Here is a 9737-nt window from a genome sequence, read left to right as displayed (position 1 = left end):
AAAAAGATGGCAAACTTTTTCTTGCACACTGAAATATATGTTAAATAAATTCTGAGCTACTTGATGAACTTAAATGTTCAAAGCCTGATTTGGTTAGAAGTATTTTACATAAAGCATAAATTCCACGAGGGCAGGGACTGTGTATCATTGTAGCCTGGAGTCTAACACAATTCCTCCCCTCTTACATGTACTCAATAAATATTTATTAACTAAAGGATGAAGTAAATGAGTGATCTGAATTTCAGAGTATAAGGGGTTAGTGGATGGAGGTGAGCAGTGTTTACTAAGAAAGAGATGGGTGAGTAGGAAATGAGAGCATTCTAGGCTCCACATGGAGCTGATTAAAAGCCGACCTAAAACTGGAGCCAAGGAGATGAAGGGGTAGCGTAGACTGGGGTAGGAGGAGGCAGGGGTCGGTCCATGCAAAGGTGTGGAGACAATGTTATGGATTTGAAGCCTTATCCTGAACGTTTTTTTCATAACTGGTCCTTTGCTCTCATTTTGACTGGTACTGCTGATGTGCAAATCGTCGTTCTCTTTTCTGAATTTAGCAGTAGTTTGTACTGGCTTTCTTATGCATAGTTTTGCCCTCTCTAATCCATCCTTCACATTTCTATTAGTGATCTTGCAAGAATTCCCCTTTGATTATCTAGTTCATCATCTTAAAATCTTTCCATTTTTTATACTGGGATTAAGCAGACTTATTCTTTAAAGGGCTAGATAGCAAATATTTTAGACTTTCTAGGGGCCACATGTGGTCTCTGTTGCTTATTCTCCTCCCACCCCTACCCCCAACCATTTGAAAATATGAAAAACTTGCTTGGTTCAACATTTCAGCACAGGCCTATATTTATAACCTCAGAGTGGCAGTGGGATGGGGGTGGTGAGGGTGGAATCCAAACTCCTAACCAGGAAAATAAAGCCCCTTCAAGATTTGCTTCACTTTCTGGCCTTCTCTCTCTTCCCTTCAACCTTATATCCCACATTTCAGGGGTCCGGCGTTCCCTCAGTGTACTCTGCTTTATTGTGATTCTACATGCTGTCTTCTCTGCTGAAAACATCATCCCTGACTAGCTGATGCCTCTTCCTTTGAGACTACACACAGTCATTTCTTCCTTCAGTAGTAGTCTTCTCAGCCCCTCTCTCCACATTTGGCTAGGTGCTTGTCTTGGTTAGGGGATAGAAACTTAATCGGATAAATTCAGGGTTCAAAAAGAAAAAAGAGCTCACGCTCAGAATACAGAAGACCTGCATAATTCAGCCACAGAAAACATAGTCAGGCATCACAGAAACTGCTTTCCTTCTTCTTGGCTGCATGCTTTCTCATCTCTATTTTTCTGTGCCTACTCTTGGTTCTGGCTTTCATTGATTTTTTTTTTTTTTTAATGTTTATTTTAGAGAGAGGATGCACATGTGTGCTCAAGCAGGGGAGGGGCAGAGAGGAGGGATAGAGGATCTGAAGTGGGCTCTGTGCTGACAGCAGAGGGTTGGATGCGTGGCTCGAACTCCCGAACCATGAGATCATGACCTTAGCCAAAGTCGATGCTTAACCAACTGAACCACCCGGGCACCCCTATTAATTTCTTATCAGTATGAACATGACTATAAATGTCCACCAGTCCTGAGTATGATTTAGAATCTCTGGTGCCCACTTCTGTTTGCCTGATTTTTTTTCTTTTTACAAATTTCCTGAAGAGGTAATCTGATTGGCTTAACTTGGTCAGGTGTCCCCTGATTCACCTGAGGCAAGTATGTCAAGGTCGTGGATATTATAGGATTGCCCTTTACTGGTAATCAGACTCTCTAAGAGGGCAGTATGGGTGCTGAGGAGAGGTGGCCAGCTCCAGTATACTCCTTAAGCCCCTATGTTCCCATAGTGCTTGTGTATGTCTTTATTATTATGTTGCTGAATTGTATAATGTAAGTATTATATATTATACTTATATCACTGAACTATACTTATTTACCCTTACTAATCTGATTTTGAGGGCAAAGACCGTATCTCTTATTCTCAATATGGTATAAGATACAAAATAGGCAGTCAAATGTTTTCCAAATACATTTTACAAAATAAATTTGTTGTATTAGAAATGCTTGGGGGGGCGCCTGGGTGGCGCAGTCGGTTAAGCGTCCGACTTCAGCCAGGTCACGATCTCGCGGTCCGTGAGTTCGAGCCCCGCGTCGGGCTCTGGGCTGATGGCTCAGAGCCTGGAGCCTGTTTCCGATTCTGTGTCTCCCTCTCTCTCTGCCCCTCCCCCGTTCATGCTCTGTCTCTCTCTGTCCCAAAAATAAATAAACGTTGAAAAAAAAAAATTGAAATGCTTGGGAATGCTGTACGTTGTATGTAACATTTAGTATTATCCGTATTTTAGAAATCTGCTTTGAAACTTGAGTACATGCTTTGAAGGTAAGAAATTACAACATTTACAGTTCTGTAGCTCAGAGGGTCAGTAAAATTAACATTTTATTTAATTTTGTTTTAACTATTTTTTTTAATGTTCATTTATTTTTGAGAGAGAGAGAGTTACAAGCAGGGGAGGGGCAAAGAGAGAGGGAGACACAGAATCCGAAGCAGGCTCCAGGCTCGGAATTGTCAGCACAGAGCCTGACGCAGGGTTCGAACCCATAAACCACGAGATCATGACTTGAGTTGAAGTTGAACACCCAACCAACTGAGCCACCCAGGAGCCCCTAAAATTCACATTTTAGAGCATAGAGATTTTGGGGGTGCCTGGCCAACTCATTCAGGAGAGTATGGACACTTGATCTTAGGGTTGTGAGTTTGAGCCCCTCATCAGGCTCTGTGCTGACAGTTCTGAGCCTGGAGCCTGCTTCTGATTCTGGGTCTCCCTCTCTTCTGCCCCTCCCCCACTCATGCTCTGTCTCTCTCTGTCTCAGAAATAAATAAACATTAAAAAAAAAAAAAAAAGGAATCTAGAGATTTTTGAAGTTAGTCACCAGAAATTGACTTGCTCCCTCCCATTTTTTTTTTAAGATTTTATTTTTAAGTAATCGCTACCCCATCATGGGGCTCAAACTCAAGAGTCGCATGCTCTATCCATCAAGCTAACCAGGCACCCCCTGTCCCATTTTTAAAGCTTCATTTACCCACGCTATTTTCTGTGAAGTAAATTGGTTTCTTTCTTAATTTGTTTTTGGTAGAGATTTAAGAAAAGCATGTAGTTTTTATCAGCTGAATCATTTGAATGATAGAGTTCTATATAGCATGGGAGTAGTGGTATTATAGTCTATAGGATCATCTTACCTTGCTTAACTCATTTCATATTTAAAAAAAGGAACTAATAAGACAAATAATTGTCTAATATCATTCTTTGAATATTCAGGTACAGGGTAATATTTTTATCATAGTAGGATTCTCTTTGCTCTTAACCTTGCAATACAGATGTGATTTTTCTATTCTTTGATCTCTATAACATGAAAGTTATAAACCAGAAATGAGTAGAGAATTAGAGAATCCATGTTTTGTAGTATTTTTCTCATAACTACTCCTAAACACCATGTGATACTAATTATATAATGGATATATAGTGAATTATTATAGTGCATATCATTATAAATACCTTCTATAAGTTTTTCTTTTTTTAATTTTTTAGTATAGAACCATTTAAGAGTAAGTTGCCAGCCTTATGTCCCATTACCCCAAATACTTTATTTTCTACAATAATACATTCTTCTACAAAACCACAATACAGCCCTGAAAACCAAGAATTTAGCATTGAAATATTGCTACATCTAATCTGCATATCACATTTAAGTTTTACCAGTTGTGGGGTGCCTGGGTGGCTCAATCGGCTTAGCATCCGACTCTTGATTTGGGCTCAGGTCGTGATCAAGCCCCACGTCAGGCTCCATACTGAGCATGGAGCCTGCTTGGGATTCTCTCTCTCTCTCTCTCTCTGTCTCTCTCTCTGTCTCTCTCTCTCTCTGTCTCTCTCTCTCTGTCTCTCTCTCTCTGTCTCTCTGTCTCTCTGTCTCTCTCTCTCTGTCTCTCTCTGCCTCTCTCTCTCTCTCTCTTTCTCTGTCTTTCTCTCTGTCTCTCCCTCCCCTCCCCAACCCCTGCTCCTCTACCCCATTTGTGCTTTCTCTCTCTCTTAAAAAAAAAAAAAGTTCTGCCTGTTCTAATCCAAAAGATTTGTCTAGAATTCACATTGCAGTTGTTATGTCTCATTGGTCTTTTTTAATCTGAAATAGTTCCTAAGTCTTTCCTTGAGTTTGTGACTTGGGCACTAGTGACTAGATGATTAAAGTCCAGTTATTTTGAAGAGTTTACCTCAATTTGGGGTTGTGTAATATTAGAGACAGGTATCTGATATTGTGTAGATTAGATACAGGTGTGTGTATCTTTGTTTTACTGTCGTGGAAATGACGCTATGTCCTTATTGCATATCGATTTTTCTTATTTCTAATTTTAACTTGGATCATTTGAATAAGGTAATATTTGCCAGGTTTTTATAATTAAGATATATTTTATCAGGAAATACTTTGAGAGGATATAAATATCCTGTCTTATCAAATGCTGAGTTTATTCTTTTGTATCAGTATGGATTAATGGGATCCTGTTTTATTCACAGTATGATCCATTACTATCATCTTTGATTTTGATTCTCAAATTGTTTCAGATCTGGCCACTTTCTGGCCAAATTCATAAGTAAGTCCTTCTTAATTTTCTTGCACAAGATATTCAAGGGCCATCCTGTACTTGCCCTGCCCTAGCCCTGGAATCAGACAATTCTTGAAAGCGCTCAGGTTCCTTTTGGTAGAGAATGGTATTTAGACATCAAGATCTGGGTGCCTAGTAGGTGTATTGCTTTGGGGGTATCTGTGTTCTCAGGCCCCCCTCACTAGACACAGCTAGGGAAATACATGAACATGTATGCAGATATGTACACACACATATTTATCGTCTATATTTCTGTACCTTTATATCTCTTTTGAAAGTCAAGAGTTCACACCAATATCTCTAAATTTCATCTAATTGCCAGGATTCATTCTGTATTATAATTACCTTCACCTATAGTGTAAATTTCCCTTCACCCACATCCTTGATATATCTTATTCTGTCATTCCTTGTATTTGTACATAATGAATCACCTGTTGCCACCACACCCACTTCTCATCATCATCTAGATGTTCTCCAGCTTGGGCCCAGGTATCCTGTGCTAGACTCATACCATCTTTGTTCCTTACCTCATGTGGTTGCCTCCTCAGACTTCCCTCCAGCCACCTTCCATTGCCATGAACAACTTTCTCACTCTGCCCACGCTGTGACACTCTATGCTGGTCTGTTCCCCAATAGCCTGTCTAAGCTGCCTCTCATGAAGACACCAAAATATATGTTTTTTTCTGGAGGCTTGGCTTTTATATTAATTTTAATGTTTTATTTATTTTTGAGAGAGAGACGGAGTGTGGGGGGGGGGGCAGAGAGAGAGGGAGACACAGAATCTGAAGCAGGCTCCAGGCTCTGAGCTGTCAGCACAGAGCCCAATGTGGGGCTTGAACCCACAAACTGAGATCATGACCTGAGCCGAAGTTGGACGCTTAACCGACTGAGCCACCCAGGCACCCCATATTAATTTTAAGTTATAAGAAATGTTTGGTAGTTAATTTCTCCCATTTTCTTCTGTTCATTGTTCCTGGAAGTGTTCTTTACTATTTTCTTATTGGCATCTCATAGTATGTGTGATTTTATTTGATAATAGGTCTGTTGAATAATTCTGGAAGTCCTAGAAGAGTCTTTCTATACTATGTTTAAAAGATGGTTTACATAAAATTTCTAGATTGTTGGTAGGCATAGGATAGCAAGGCGTAACAGTTGATAAACATAGTATAGCAAGGCATACCAGCTGGCAGGTACAGTCTAGCATTAAAAATGTTTTTGTCCCATTTTTTACCTAGCAGTAAGTCATTTCACCCTTTGGGACCTCATTTGTAGGTTAGGTAGTCAGGACTAGATCAGGAATACAATAAGGTACATGATCAGAAATCTGTGTGATAAGAAAGCCTATGATCTATAGTCAAGAGAGAATTTTGGGCTAAGATTTTATTTTTTTAAGAATGGGCAATGTAAACATTTCACAGAACTACAAATAATAATTATATATATGAAAAATTGTAACCTAAGTGTGTCAAAATATGCAACTTTAAAATTAGGGTTTTGTTCCAGTAATCTGACAAAAAATGTTAAAAAGTAATATTCACTATTGGTATGGGTGTGAAGAAATGAGGTCTTTCTGTACACTACTGGTAAAGGAGAAATCAGTACTCTGTATTGGAGGGCAGTTAACAGTGTAAATCAAGTCTTAAAAATATGCTTTCACTTTGATACAGTAATTTTTAATTGTTTTTTTGTTTTTATTGTTTTTTTAATTAAGCAGAAAGTTTATTTCCAAACTCATCAAAGATGATTACAAACACAAAGTATCCTTTTAAAAGTGTCCCAAATTAAATCAAAAGCACATCATTAAACACTTGTGACCTTAAGAATTCAATTAGGTTGTAGTATTTTCACATTATTTTTTTAAATCATTTGCAGTGTTCTAAGATCACATTTAATTAAACATTTAAAAAAAAAATTTTTTTAATGTTTATTTATTTTTGAGAGAGACAGAGAGAGAGGGAGACAACAGAATCCAAAGCAGGCTCCAGGCTCTGAGCTGTCAGCACGGAGCCCGATGTGGGGCTCGAACCCATGGACGGTGAGATCATGACCTGAGCCGAAGTTGGACACCCAACCGACTGAGCCACCCAGGCACCCCTCACATTTAAACATTTTTTAAAGACATGAAGTAATGTAGTATATTAATTTTTTTAAGTATAACTATAAAGTAGAGGAACTTAAGACAAAGATCAAATCTTCATACATAGGATAGGGTAATCTGATACATAATACACTATGAATCTTTCCAAACAAGTTTTCTAAGAAACTGCTCCCATGTTTAGTGTTACAAATAAAACAATCTTCTCATTTAGAAAAATCAAGACATCATTTGATTAATAAAGTCTATTCTTCCCCAGTTTTATACTTGCTTGTCTTCATTTAGAAACTGTAAATTCATGAGAAAAGAACAAGTTTTGTTATGGTATAAAAAATCTCAGGAACAACAAATTACAAATATTCAATTTTTTAAAAGTGTATTTATTTTGAGAGAGAGAGAGAATAGGGGAAGAGCAGAGAGAGAGAAAAGGAGAAACAGAATCCCAAGCAGGTTCCACAGTGTCAACAGAGAGCCTGACGCTGGGCTTGATCCCATGAACTGTGAGATAAAGACTTGCACTGATAACCCAGAGTTGGACGCTTAACCGACTAAGCCACTCAGGTGCCCCCAGTTTTTTAACAAACAAAAATGTTTTCCTTCCCAAAACGTAAAGAAACATTCAGTAAATAAAACAAACATAATATTCCAGGTGTAGCAACACTAGTAATTCACTTAGGAAAGAGTTATATTTGGTGGTAACATTTTTTTTTTTTGTCTTAAACATAAAAAACACTTTACCAAAAGAATCAGGCCATTATTGTTTAATAATGGCCTTCACCCAGTTTCCTTACCTGAGTAGAAACTCGTCAATTTCTGTAGAATATTGGTTATAGGACCAGACCACAGGAAAGGTCTGAAATATCTAAAAGCCATTTGGCTGGAGAAAAGTGTTTTCTTGAGACTTGGAAGCAGTCATTTCATCACTTTGTGCTTAAATGCATTCCTCAGCGAACTTTTTTCCCCACAGCTTTTAGAATAAAGCACAGGATCTGGGCTCCTGGAAGGGGTTGCTTCCAGCTGGAACACTTACCTACCAGCAGGACATCCCTGCAGGTATTCTGCATGTGGTACTGCGGGAGTTCCGGCCTCCAGCCTGAGCTGCTCCAGTAGGCCGCTTCAGGGTATTCCCACTGGCCCAGGAAGACATGGTAGAAGAAGTGCTGGGCTCTTTGACATACTAATTTAATTTCATTTTTAGACATTGTTCCCGTGGAAATGATTACAGATACTCCACAAAGATTTGCTGCCAAAGATATTTGTTGATAAAAAAAATCCACTAATAGAAAATTAATTATGAATATATCCCAACCATATGATGGAATACTAGATAACAATTAAAAATTATATATAATACTTAATGATCTTACTATTTAATGATGTAGCAGAATTTAGATGATTGCAATTTAAAGAAAGTTATAACACTGTTTGTACAGTTTGTAAAGCTACATATCTCCATACATTGATAAGACTGTGGAATATGTACTCTGGAATGTTGAATAGTAGTTGTCCCTAAATCATGGTCTTTTGGGTGACTTTATTTTTTTCTTTTTGCTCTTCTGTATTTTTATGGGAGCAAATTTAAAGCTCCTTACTATATCTTAGTTTAGTAGGGGTAATTTAGTTCATATTATCAGGAAATAACAATGGCCTTCTTCTGAACCCCAGACTTTTGCTTTAAAGGTTTTTCAGAATTTTGTAATACTGCTAATTTATGTAGGATATCTAATACTGGAAATTGCTCTGGCTCTGTTGTAACAAACAAAATTCAAAGTATACCAACATTCAAAGTATAGGTTGAAGGTTGAGGTTCTATGAGCACCTGGGTGGCTCAGTTGGTATGCGTCTGACTCTTCATTTTGGCACAGGTCATGATCTCACCACTCATAAGATCAAGCCCTGTGTCAGTCTCTGTGCTGACAGCACCACTGTCTGCCCCTCCCCCACTCATGCGTGCGTGCATGCTTGCGTCTCTCTCTCTCTCTCTCTCTCTCTCTCTCTCTCAAATAAACATGAAAAAAAAGGGGGGGGGTTCTAAAATAAAATGCCTTATAGCAAAGAAATAGAGAAATATATTTTAGGGCATACATACATGTTTACATGTGGAATTGACTTAGAAACCTGGAAAGAAGTCTGAGTTGCATGCTAGATTAGCTGATGTAAACTTCCTCACTATCCTGGAAGCTTCTTGAGGGCAGGTACCTATCTTAGTTCCCCACTACATCCCTAGCATCTAGCAGAGTGCCAAGCCGGAAGTGGATGCTCAAGTATTTGTTGATTGAAAGAAGAAAAGAGGAAACTCCAATGGTATGGGATCTTGAGGGCAAGGAAGATAAAGGACTGTTAGAATAAGAGTTAAGAGTGAAATTAGAGAAACCAAAGAACTTCTTTTAAATTTTGCTGACAATCCTCTTGTGTCTTCTTCGTGACAGTAATTCTCTTACCAGTGTAGTTTTGGATGTTTGCCAGAGAGCTGTGTGGTATATTAACAATTCTCTATCTGTAGTCATTGAAGTCCCAACAATTTATAGTGAACAAAGCCTCCTTTCCCTATGAACGTATTTCCAACCTTGCTGTAAAAGGGAGATAAGGCTAGATTTAGAGGCTTGAGATTCAGTTTAAGGAAGAGATAGTTTTTAAACCTCCCAGAGCAAATATCATCATTTATGTCTCAAGGTGCTTCATCTGTTGTATTTACAGCTACCTCAGCGAGGTTTTAGAAAATAGTAATAAGGAATGGGAATTTTTATTGTTTGGCTAGGAAGTAGGCTGATATGTAGGTAAGGAACTTCTTTTGTAGAGGAAGGGGGCAGTTGTAATGGTGCAGGAGTGGAAGAGATGAGAGAGAAGGGTACCACAGGCTAATTCTCTCAGAAAGCCTTTCTAGAACTGTCAGGTTTGTCCCTGCACTCCCTGTATATTGTCATAGTATTTTAACTCTTGTTCTTATCAAAGGAATTGAGA

General features: G+C 38.5%; 1 protein-coding gene across 7 annotated transcripts in view; it reads left to right on the top strand.

Moving 5' to 3' along the window:
- Positions 1-9737, top strand: part of ATF2 (activating transcription factor 2) — an 83688-nt gene that overhangs the window by 19983 nt on the left and 53968 nt on the right. The window contains exon 4 of one of the 7 annotated variants that reach the window (XM_040475442.1): positions 2373-2407. The exons of the other annotated variants lie outside the window; for them this stretch is intronic. The gene's annotated coding sequence lies outside the window, so the exon portion shown is untranslated. The remainder of the gene's footprint in view (positions 1-2372; positions 2408-9737) is intronic. 7 annotated transcript variants of the gene reach the window in all.

This window comes from Herpailurus yagouaroundi, unplaced genomic scaffold (assembly GCF_014898765.1).
Source record: "Herpailurus yagouaroundi ecotype Mexico unplaced genomic scaffold, PumYag 140, whole genome shotgun sequence".
In the NCBI taxonomy this organism is placed as follows: Eukaryota; Metazoa; Chordata; class Mammalia; order Carnivora; family Felidae; genus Herpailurus; species Herpailurus yagouaroundi.
The sequence above is the reverse complement of the archived record's forward strand: the minus strand, read 5'-3'. Positions and strand labels throughout refer to the sequence as shown.